This window comes from Balaenoptera borealis (assembly GCF_965194805.1).
Source record: "Balaenoptera borealis genome assembly, chromosome: X".
Lineage (NCBI taxonomy): Eukaryota > Metazoa > Chordata > Mammalia > Artiodactyla > Balaenopteridae > Balaenoptera > Balaenoptera borealis.
The window spans coordinates 122,269,220-122,281,716 of NC_138881.1; the positions used below are offsets into that span (position 1 = coordinate 122,269,220).

The 12,497-nt window shown below is 35.3% G+C and overlaps 1 pseudogene across 1 annotated transcript; it reads left to right on the forward strand.

Moving 5' to 3' along the window:
* Positions 1-3,604: 3,604 nt before the first annotated feature.
* Positions 3,605-12,148, forward strand: LOC309620865 (tRNA pseudouridine(38/39) synthase pseudogene; annotated as a pseudogene). The gene is made up of 2 exons (XR_014249913.1): positions 3,605-4,231; positions 4,372-12,148. The product of XR_014249913.1 is annotated as a tRNA pseudouridine(38/39) synthase pseudogene (transcript).
* The last annotated feature ends 349 nt before the right edge of the window (positions 12,149-12,497 follow it).

Consider the following 12,497-nt stretch of genomic DNA (forward strand, 5'->3'; position numbering starts at 1 on the left):
GTTCAAATTTAAGTTTGTCTTGATTAATAAGGAAGGAAGGATTGGGGAGGGAACAAAAATCCATTAAGCCGTACAGGATAAGAGAAATGGAAACTCTGCATTTCTGTCCCAAGGGTCAATATTTCTCTATAAACCTTGAGGCCCTAAGCCTTGAAGGGTCTGTTGGGGCCCAGGGTAGGCCACCCCAAAATGTGCCTCAACGACATATTGATTATTTTGAATTAAAGTTACTTAATAAACAGCCAATGCAGGAGAGGCACTCTGACCTGCTTTATGTCTCCCTGAAATTAGGAAATAAATCTCTCATGAAAGGTGCTCTCCCTGCATCTGGAGGTAGAAGGGGGGACACCCTTATCACCAAAGATAGGGAATTGGGGCCAAGAAACCTATATATACAAACCTTGTGACTTCTTTAATTGACTACCCCAGGCCCAAACTCTGTTTAGAGTTTTCACTAATAAGGTACCCAAACCTAAGTTTCTTGGTCCTGTCAATTCCTCACAATTGTATTCTTTTCTTATCTAAAAAATATAAAAGCTGCCTACTTTGGCCACTTCTGAGGTCCCAAATGGGCCCTCCATATGCGTGAATTAAAATTTGTTTTGCCTTGCATCAATTTTACTGTTAGTCCAGCCACAAGAACTCAAGAGAGGGAAGGGGGAAATTTCCTCCCTGACAGATCCCAGAGATGGGTTTGACTGTAGTTTGGGGACAAAAAGCCCTCTTCCGGCAGAGAATGGGAACAAGGGTGATTTGCAAAGCAGCATTAAGGATTGAAGCTGAGATTAAGAACCAGACAGACAGTAGACTAGAAACATTAATCCAAAAGGACTGTGGAGAGAGTCATTAACTAGTGAAAGTTGACTAGATAAACACACGGTAGGTCAGAGAAGAACAATCAGGTGCAGAACAGAGTGTGCTGGCATTCTCTGGAAATATTGCTAGGCAAGCTTGCAAATTTACATGGAGTTCACTGGTATTTCCCATATATGGGCCACCGACTCAAAGAGAATCAATTTGGTTCATATACCACGCATTAAAAATGCACAGTAGTTTAACTGTATATTTCCCCTTCTAGACTGTGAACTCCGTGAGGAAAGAGACAGCTTGTCTTATTTACTACTAAACATCCATTAGGAGGCACGTGGCTTGACATTTAGAAGATAACAAAAATGTTTGAAGGACAGAATTAACGTGCCTATGTTTTCTCAGTTAATAATGGCTATTTATAAGGGAGAGGTGGCATTATCCCTATGTTATGGATGAGGATGTAAGACTGAAAGTTGAGATAACTTACACATCCTATAGCTCTTTATCCACTTAATAAGTAGTAGTGCCATCATTTGAACGCAGGTCTGCTTTATGTCAAAGCCCATTAAGCAACACTGTCTCCTTCCCAAGCAAACATTTACAGACTAGACACAGGGCACTGATTGCAATGTTAGATATTGGAGATGCTGCAGAGAAAAGTAAGGTGTGGTCCTCAGCTTCCCAAACAGGAAAGCAGAGAGTCATACAAAAATAAAACACAGAGCTTTTTTTAAGATCTGAAGATACAAAAAAATTACAATAGATGACAGCACAAACATTTAACCCTCATGAGAGAGGATCAGAGTTTTTGATGAGATGCTTACAAGATAGACATTAGAAGAATTTAAGGAGTCTGATAGCCCATGTGGACATGGGAGGTGTGGTAGGCAAAATTTTGGCCCCTGTGACCTTCTCTCTCTCTTCTTTCTCACGAATATGTTGAGTTGCATGCCAAAATGGACTTTGCAGATGTAATTAACATTCTCATCTTTAAAATAGGGAATTTATCCTGGATCATCTGGCCAGGCCCAGTAATAAGTATATGAGCTCACTTTTTGATCTCCATTTTATTTACTGCATTTTGTTTTTCTGATTATGTTAGCTATATTGGTGAGTAATGCATAAATATATTTCTTATTTGTCTTTACAAAGAATCAGCTTTCGTTTTATTAATTCTCTCATATTTTGTTTTCTGTCTCATTTGTTTTGCCCTTAGTTGTATTTTAAACCTTCTTATTCTTTTCAGATTTACTCTGTTGATATTTTTTTCAAGCTTAATTAGTTGAATGGTTTTTAAATTTTTTCCACATAGTCTAATAAAAATATTCAAAACTGTAAATTTCTCTGTAAGTTGTGCTTTAGATATATTCCACAGTTTTGACAGATACTACTTGTATTGTTCTTAAGGTCAAAGGACCTCATCATTTACATTAGAATTTATTAGTTAATGCGTGGTTTATTTGGTGTATTTTTCCTCAAGACACAGAAGATTTTTATCACTCCTTTATTATTATTTATTATTTATTATTATTCTAAAATTTTTTTTTGTTTTAGTTATGTATTGCTACATAAAACAACAATTTTTATTATGTTGAAGATTGCTGTGGGACATCAGTTTAGACAAGTCACAGGAGGAATGGTTTGTCTCTGTTCCACAATATTGGAGGCCTCAGATTGGAAGACTCAATGACTGGGGCTGGGACGGTAGACTGTAGTGACTACACATGGACTCTCTATTTGGCTTAGGCTTCTCACATCATGATAGCTGGGTTCCAAGAGGAAGTATCCAGAGAGCGAGTATTCTAAGGGACCTAGAGACTCAGAATCTGCTTGACATTTTTATGACTCAGTCAGAAGGTACACAGAGTGGCATCCATGGGACTCTATTTGCTGAAGCCATTCCAATCTAGCCCAGATTCAAGGAGAGGGGAAATAGCACTCACCTCTCAAATGAAGGAGTCCCTAATAATCTGTGGTCATGTTTAAAACCTGCCTCAGTCGTACCATGTTCAAAGAACTTGTTTCTGTGTGCTGTTAAATCTTGTGGTTTATATGTGCCTCATTTATTTCCCCATATGTTTATTTACAACAGTTTTCTATTTTTAAGTATATCTTTTAAAAAGCAGGATATCTGTGGTATTTTTTGTTTATTCAATATTAGAGACTCTTTTGATTGCCCCACATTAATATAGCAGGTACAGATCCATGTGTCCAGGCTTGAACACTCTTTGGGTTGTGCTTTTATTTATTTCATTGCTTTTTCCATATGTATTTTGTTTTATGAGGGCTCTGAGTGGTCTCAGACTAGTGCCAGGACAGTAACTAGACATCTAGGTTCATGAGTGCAATTGAGGGGTGCCTCCCAGCTCCAAGTCTGACTTAGCCCACCTTGATCACATCGATATCTTGGGGCTCTCCAGGACAATGTGAAGGAAATTAGTGGCTACAAAGAGAATCGTTTACCCCAGCTTATCCCCCTGCCTTGGGTTCTTTACCCTCTCCAATTTCCATTAGTCATTTCCTCTCCATTCTTAGACCCAAACACTTTCTATATGTCTCTAAGGAGTTCTCACACATTTGTTTCAGGTGTGGGGTGTAGGATTGTGTTCTGTCAATATCTTGACTTCTTCATTGCCTCTTTGGTTGGGTTTGGAGAGGAAGCCCATGTTAGTTTGACATCTTGTCTCAAAGTTTTTGGTTTCGTAAAAGTATATTCATCTGATGTTTTAAAAACATACATAAATGCAATGGTGTATTATACATTTGCTCTTTAGCTCAGAAAATCTAGTCATTATAAATGAGGGGAACTCTCCCTTGTGCATAGCACTTCGTGGATTTTATAGCATCATCATCTTCATTATTTCAATGCTCAGAACAACACTATGACATAGTTATAGACGAATAAACTGAGGAGTTAAGTGACTTGCCTATAAATGTAGCTAATAAGAAACATGGATGAAGTTCAAATTCAGATCCTCTGACTCCACAAATTTCTTTCTACTATACCCTCTCAATATTAAGTTTAAGATCATTTCTCTGAGTCACAAAAACAGAGGCACAGATAGATTGCATGTTGAGTGAAGACATTTTTAAAATAATTTTTAAAATATTTAATGTAAGTATAGCTATTATGCGTGACAGAAAAGACCAGCTTAAAACGATGGATTGACTATGTAGGTTTAGAAAACCAATGACAAAATAGGCATCCATCTGGTGTGCACATTTATTTTTTTAATTGAGATTTTTTGTTCAACTTTATTTTTACACAATTTCAAATTTATGGAAAGTTGCAAGTATAGTACTAGGAATTTCCTTTATTCTTCACCAGATTCACCAATATTTCATCACATTTTCTTGCTTTCACTCATTCATTCATTTGTTTTCTTTCTCTCTCTCTCTTTCTGTGTAAATAATACATATAGTATTATGTATATAATTATATACATAATATATATATTACATAATATATATTATATACATATTATATACATAATATATATATTATTATATTATATATTATATACATATTATATACATAATATATATATTATTAATATATAGTATTATATAAATATATAGTATTTATTCCCCCAAAACCATTTAAGGGATAAGTCACATATATTATGCATCATTACCTTAAATCCCTAAATACCTTAGGAGGTATTTCCTAGAACAATAAACCACAGTAATACCAAAATTGGGAGATTTAACTTTGATATAATACTATTCTCTAATTTAGGAATCTGCAAACCCTAGGTCTCAGGTCAAACATGGACAACTGCTGCTTGTTGTGAATAAAGTTTTACTGGAACACAACCACATTTTGTCTATGACTGTTTCTGGGCTACAACAATACAATTGAATAGTTACAACAGGTACCATATGACCCACAAGTCTACAAATATTTAATATTTGATCCTTTACAGAAAAAGTTTTCTGATCCTTCTAAAATCCATAGTCAAATTTGACCTTGTCTAAATAATAACCTTCATAGTTGCATTTCCTCATTCACGACCCACCTAAGATCATTCATTGCATTTAGTTATGTTTCTTTAATCTCCTTCAGTCTACAACAGTTCCTCATCCTTTCTTTGTATTTAATGACATTGAAATTTTTGAAGAATAAAGACCACTTATTTTGTAGAATATCTCTTTATGTTGGTTTATCTGATATTTCCTCACGATAGATTTAAGTTATACATTTTTGACAGGAATAACACTGAAAAGATGCTGTGTTCTTCTTAGTGCACCCTATCAGTAGGTATATTAGATGCCAATTTCTCTTTTGTTAGTGATATTCATCTTAATCACTTAAGTTGGTGTTTGCTAAGTTCTTCCAACATGAAGTTACTATTTTGCCATATTGACATATAATTTTTTGGAGGATCAGCTGAGACTTTATAAATATCTCATTCTGAACGAATTAACACTATGATGGTTAAAAAGTGATTTTTAAAAGTCCCATATGCATATTTTAATGTCTTGGTAGGATGGTGAAGCTCAGGCCTATGCCCACAAAGTGCAGGAGAAATGTTTAAGGCCAATACTCACTAGAAGCCAGGATTCACACGGAATGCTGAGCCTTATCTTCAGTGCCTTTTTGAGTCTGAATAATGGATGTGGTACTGAAAACAGGGAACATTGTTTGGCTGACAGAATATTTATGGAGTAAAGTACTACAGGAGTGCTCAGGATAAGTTCAGAATAATATTTTTTCAGAAAATGCAGTATACAGATTCAAATGCAAAACTATAAGATGAATAAGAAATTTCCAACAATTCAAAATGGTTCAATATAAGGCATAACTGTCTGCATGCCAGAAAGAAACAGGCCACAACATACAGGTTTGGGAGACAGTGATTTGTAGCAGCTGTCCACAGCCAAATATTTCACTTATGTGGGGCTGTGAGAAACAAGTCCATTGGGCTGAGCTTAGACACAGTCTCCATGCCCTTGGTTAAGGGCAATCACTTAGACCGCCACTTTCAAAATGACTTTCTCAAGTAGTGGTGGCTGACATACCAAATGTATGAAACTTCTGATTTGACTCGAGATAAAGTCAAAACGAAGGTCATATCATGGTCCTCAAAGTCAGACTTTGTTCAGGAAGTAATTAGAAGAAGGATGATTAGGGAAGCAAGAACGGAACATTTTCTTCCAAGTGTTATTGACTTAGCATTGATTGATGTTTTCGTTCTGTCCACTCTCTGATTTTAAAAAAAAGGATGAGTTGAAGGACTAATTTTGAGTATACTCATTTTCAATTTCCTTTCAGTATTGGCTTGGAATAGAGCAAATAGTGAAATGATAATGGTAAAGACAAGAAGGGTAGCAAATGTTTTTCTAGATGGTACCAGAGGGATTTCCCAATACAGCACAAAGGAAGTAGTAGGAAAGAAATCTCACAACATATTTTATGTGATTGAAGTATCAGTCTCTAGGTCTCCCCATTTAGATATTTACATAAAACATTGCAAATAGTCTTGTAAATACTGGTTTTTAGGCAATCCTATGTGTAATTTTAAGAAATTTTATTTTTAGAGTATGTCAGGAAGCTATAATTTTGGGGTAGTAATAATGATAGAATAAGTTGGCTTCAGTTATAGTATCCTAAAAAGGCATCGAATAATCACACTCTCATTATAATGTACAAATACAAGCCCTCTAAGAGAACAAAGATTAAGTGAAAGAAAAAAAAATTATACCAGTGTTGAACCTTACCATATCTTGTCATACACATGAAGATAAGAGCTAATGTTTGCTGAGTTGTTACTCGTATTCAACTGAATCCCATGTGTGAACTGATTTATAAATCTGTACATTCAATGGTAGGTTCTTTTCTACTGCTATTCACCACAAAAATCTTCGTTTAGCTTCTCTGCAAAGTTGTTGATGTTTTGAAGGATATATTACCTATATACATCTGGATCATTAGCTTCATAATTCTCCAAGATGGAGATTTGATAGGAAGTTAATTTTAAGTGGCAAAGTGTCTAAATTATTTTAAGACTGGAAATATCTCTCCACTTCCAATCATTGAAAGTTTGCTTTTCACAATGCAATAATATATTCATATAAAATATGTTTGAGAGCTTACTATGGAACAGAAATTTTTCTTAAAAGCTGGGGAATATATTGTATGTATTGAGGGTATTCAGGGAAGGTTTTAGGATCACATAGTCTGAAGTGAGAAGTGGCGAGAAAGGAAGGTTTTAAAACTAATTCAACAACTGCTATTTGGTATTAAGATTTCCATGAAAAAGCTACTTATGATGACACTTTAAAAGAAATAGTCTTCCTGTGGAAAAACAGTTAGGTTTCCAAAATGTAGATATTAATAGTTTATGAAGACTCAAGGGTATTGTATATTGCTATTTATCTTGATTTGTACCAGGATGACATAAATAGGCACCAAGTCCCAGCCAGAATTTTCCATGGGAAAAGGGAAACACAGGAAGTGCTATAGATTACTTTTTAAATTATGGTGATTTAAAGGACTGTATCTGCAGACAGATTGCCTGAATTCCAATCCTGGCTCTGCCATCCACTACTTGTGTGATCTTGGGTAAATATGAGAAAACGTAAAACCTCTGTGCAGTTTCCTACTCAATAAGGTTATTGGAGGATTAAATAAATGTATGTAAAATATTGGGTTGGCCAAACCCGAACAAACTTTTGGCCAACCCAATATTTATAAAAGTGGCACATAGTAAGTACTTAGGTACTAATATTACTATTAAATAAGGGCAAACTGTACATATGAGAAAATCCAGACTAAAGAAGTTTCATCATTAAAGAAGAATGAATGAAAATAAGTGAACTGAATATGCAATTCAAAAAGTTAAAAATACAAACAGAACAAAAGGAACCATGAGAAATGAATTGTTAAATTTAGCAACATAAATTATTGGATTGAAAATATAGATTAAAATCAATCCAAGCCTTGGCACATGGTAAAGATAATCAAAATGGACAATTTGATTATGAATCAGAGAAAACACAAGATATGCTATCAGAAATTTGGAAGGAAATAAAATTATTCATAATGGTGGTGATAACTGATAACGAAAAATCATCTTGTCAGTTGCCTCTGGAAAAAGTAGTTTCTTTGTTAGGAGACCAAAACCAAGTAAAAAGACTGTCATGTAGTTGAATCATGGTTGCCGTGTATTTCTCTGAGGGGATGGTGATGTGAGCAGCCGGCTGACACTTGGTGAAGAAGATGGCAAAGAGGTGAGGGAGTAGGAAGCAAAGTTCAAGTGACAGTACTTGGAATAGAAACTTGGACTTGGCAAGCTTGGCAAGTTTTTGCTTCCTAACATATTCTTATGTATTTCCTCCCTGAATTCTGAAAAAAAATATTACTTTTCAAAATGCCAGCCTGGCTCAGCTAGATTAAGGGAAAAAAAGGAATAGGGTTGCACCAGAGATTGGGGGGCAGAATCACTCTTCTGGGAAATGGATATGATGGCAGAGCCCTTGTGTCCTGTTGGTAGGACTATAAATTAGTGCAGCCAATATGGAAAACAATATGAAGGTTTCTCAAAAAATTAACAATAGAATTACTATATGATCCAGCAATTCTATTTCAGGATATATACACAAAAGGATCTGTAATCAGTCTTGAAGATACATTTGTATACCCATGCTCATAGCAGCAGTATTCACAATGGGCAAATGATGGAAGCAACCCAAGTATTTATTGATAGATAAATGGTTAAAAATCTGGTCTATACATGCAATGGGATATTATTTAGCCTTAAAAAAAGGAAGGAAATTCTGACACATTCTTACAGCATGGATGAACCTTGAGGGCATTATACTAAATGAATAAGTCAGTCACAAAAAGACAAATATTGTATGATTCCATTTATTTGAGGTGGCTAGAGTTGCTAAATTCATAGACAGAAAGTTGAATGGAGGGAGGGGGATTGAGGAGTTGTTGTTTAATGGGTATAGAGTTTCAGTTTTGCAAGGTGAAAACAGTTTTGAGATTGCTTGCATAAATGGATTTAATATTACTGAAATGCACACTTAAAAATGGTTAAGATGACAAATTTTGTTATGTGTATTTTACCACAATTAAAACTAAAAAGCAGGAATGACTATATTAGTATCAGGTAAAGTAGACATCATAGCAAAGAGAGCTACTAAGGGCAAAGAGGAATATTACATTATTATAAAAGCATCAATCCACCACAAAGATATAACTATCCTGAATATGTATCAACCAAACAACAGAGTTTCCAAATACACAAAGCAAAAACTGACAGAGCTGAAAGAAGACATTGACTAAGCCACAGTTATACTTGGACTTCAAACACCTAACACTCAGCAACTGATAGAACCACTAGGCAGAAAGTTAGCAAAGAGTGAATAACTGAACAAAACAATGACCAACAGGATCTAATTTATATATAGAAGAGTCAACAACAACAGAGTACACACTTGTTTCAAGAGTCTACAGAACATATATTGATACCAAGATAATGTATATCCTGGGCCATAAAATGAGCCTCAACAAATTTAAGAGATTGAAATCCTACAGAACATATTTTCTGAGCATAATGGAATCAAACTAGAAATATGTAAATATGAAAGACAACAGGAAAATCTCTAAACAATTGGAAATTAAACACACTTATAAATAATCCATGGGTCAAGGACAAAGTCTCAAGGAAAATTTTTTTTAAAAGACATTGAACTGAATGAAAATGAAAAGACATATCAAAATATGTGGAATGCAGCTAACGTACCACTAAGAGAGCAATTTATAGCATTAAATGCTTACATTAGAAAGAAGGAAAGGTCTCAAATCAGAGACCTAAGTTCTTACCTAAAGAAGATAGGAGAAAAAGAAGAAAATAAACCCAAGTAAATAATAAAGAGCAGAAATCAACAAAATTGAAAGGAAGAATAAAATAGTGTTTCCCCATTGATTTTCTCTATTTCTTCAAAAAAAATCAATGAAATTGACAAAACTTTGGGAAGACTGACAAAGAGAAAATTAGAGAAAACAACGACAAATATCAGGGATGAAACAGGGACTATCATCACAGATCCTGCAGTCAGTTAAATGGATAATAAGTGGATACTGTTGTTAACTCATAAATTTGAAAAATTAGAAGAAATGAATCAATTCTTTGAAATACCACAAGTTACCACCCCCCCCAACAAGGTTATATAGGCAATGTAATTAGTCCTATAACCAATAAAGAGATTGAATTTGTAGTTTAAGTTCTGAAAAAAAAAAATACCCATGTCCACATGATTTCACTGGAAAATTCTACTAAACAGTTAGAGATTATACATTGACATTTACGCTTTATCACAAAATCAAAGAGGGTGAGGACATTTCACATCTCATTTATGAAGCCAGGATTACCCTGATAACAAAACTACAAAGAGAGTACAAGAATACAGTGGAAAGAGTCACACTACCTGGTATTAAGGTTTACTATGCAGTCACAATAATGAAGACAGCATGGTGTTTGCTGAGGGATGACATATATCAATGGAACAGAATAAAGAACCCAGAAATAGACTCAAACCAATATTCCTAACTATTTTTGACAAAACTGAAAAAGCAATTCAAGGAGTAAGAGTACCCTTTTTAACAAATTGTCCTGGAGCAATTGGACATCCATAGTTTAAAAACAAAACAAAATAACAACAAAAAAACCTTGGCCCAAATCTCATACCTTATACAGAAACGAAAAAAAAATCACACATTGAAATGTAAAACTATATAATCTTAGAGAAGATGTTTGGTACCTAAGACCAGGTGAAAAGTCCTTAGACACCAAAAGCGTGATCCATAAAAGGAAAAAATTGATAAACTGGACCTCATGAAAATTATGACTTTTGCTTTGTGAAACATGCTATAATGATGATGAAACATAAGCTACAGACTGGGAAAAAAAATATAAATCACATTACGTGACAAAGGACTTGTATCTGAAACGTATAAAGAGCTCTTGACATTCAACAGTGAAAAAATTTAAAAATCCAATTAGAAAATGGGCTATAGCAGTGGCCCACGATGAGCAGATGGGTCGGACCTGTATGGTTCCTTTATTCCTGGGGTTATCATTTTATTGCTAAAACTGACAGAAACAGAAACCAGACTGAAAAACTCCTAATAAGAGTACAAGAACTGGAGAAGGAGATGCAATGGCTTAAAAAGGAACAGGCCAACAACAACAAGAATTCAAATATTAGAGAAAATTCTTCAGGAACTGGAAATGCTAAGTGTGCTCTTTTTTTTTTTTAATTTCAGTGCTCATGACCAAAGACATGCAACCCTAACATTAGTCTGTCTGGTCTGGACTAGGGATACCAAGGCTTTGCCAGTCAGGAGAACACAATACAACTGAACAGAAACTGAGGCTTAACCAAGACTAGACTAGGAGAAAACAGGCAGACCCCCAACCCTCACTGATGTGGATGAACAAATGAAGACATTAAATGACTTTGGACAGGTGATTTCTCTTGACCTTTGTTTTTACTTTCCAAGGGGCAGGGATTCAGAGGATTTTAATTTGAAAGAGGTCAACGATGCTGCTAAAGAGATTCATTATGCCCACATTTCCAATCAGGTGCTCCTTCCAGACTTCTCTATACTGGCCTGGGCCCCTGTAGAACCCAGCTTCAGTGCTAGGTTCAGCTATCATGAGCAGACTTACTGCCATTTTCCCCTTGTGCTGATTTAGATATTGTAACCATGAATTATACAGCTCAGAAATAGGACGACACATAAGATTTCAGGAGCTTGTGTAAAATACATGTAGCCAACAGAGTGATTAATTTTCAGTGGACTACTCTCTCTGCTCAAGTACAGCTAGGAGTCCAGAGCCTGGGGGAGGGGAAAGGACAAGAACCTTTCTAGTTATGTCAATGTGAAGTGATTGGCCAGGTGTTCCTTTATCGTCAAGTCTGCTGTATGATGGCTGTCCTTTTTCTGATTGGCCAAGGAATGGAGAAGCCAGAGATTATTGATAAATCTGCTGAACATACAGAAATATCCCCAGAAACCTCAATATGGTATGGCTGTAGAATTTTCTCTTGTCTTATATGACTTTAAGTTTGAAAATATCAACTGGATCTAGGATTGGGAGGTTCAGGAGTTCAGTGCTACCCACGACCGACAGCTATAGGCTAAATCCACTGTTAAAACTTACATGTTGTATAGTATACTAGAAGGACCGGACTCTGTTGCCGTACCCTGTGGGAAAGGACCAAAAATGGATGGAGTGATAGAATAAAGAAAAGTTAATAACTCTGTCATAATGCAGACCATTGCATTTATAGTAGGAGTGGAAATGTACACTATTATCCCCTAATATTTATTTCATGAAGAGGAAACAAGAAGCCTAAAGGGACTGTAATGACACACAGAGGAAGAAAATATTATTTATAGAAGACAACAAAGAGGCTCTGTGTTTATACAGAAACTAAAACATCATTTAACCACGGAAGAAACTCACCAGGGTCTAGGAGGCAACAACCAGCTAGTGGTAGGTGGGTGTAGAAACGAAATAATATACATGCTATATACATAATTGCAAGAAGTCCTAGAAATTCAGATGATCAGCTCTTAAAAAAAGCCCATAAGGTCATAGTAAGGAAGGTCTTGTTGCTTAAATAAGAAACAATTTGTTCTTTTATCCCTGTCCTAAAAGATTGAG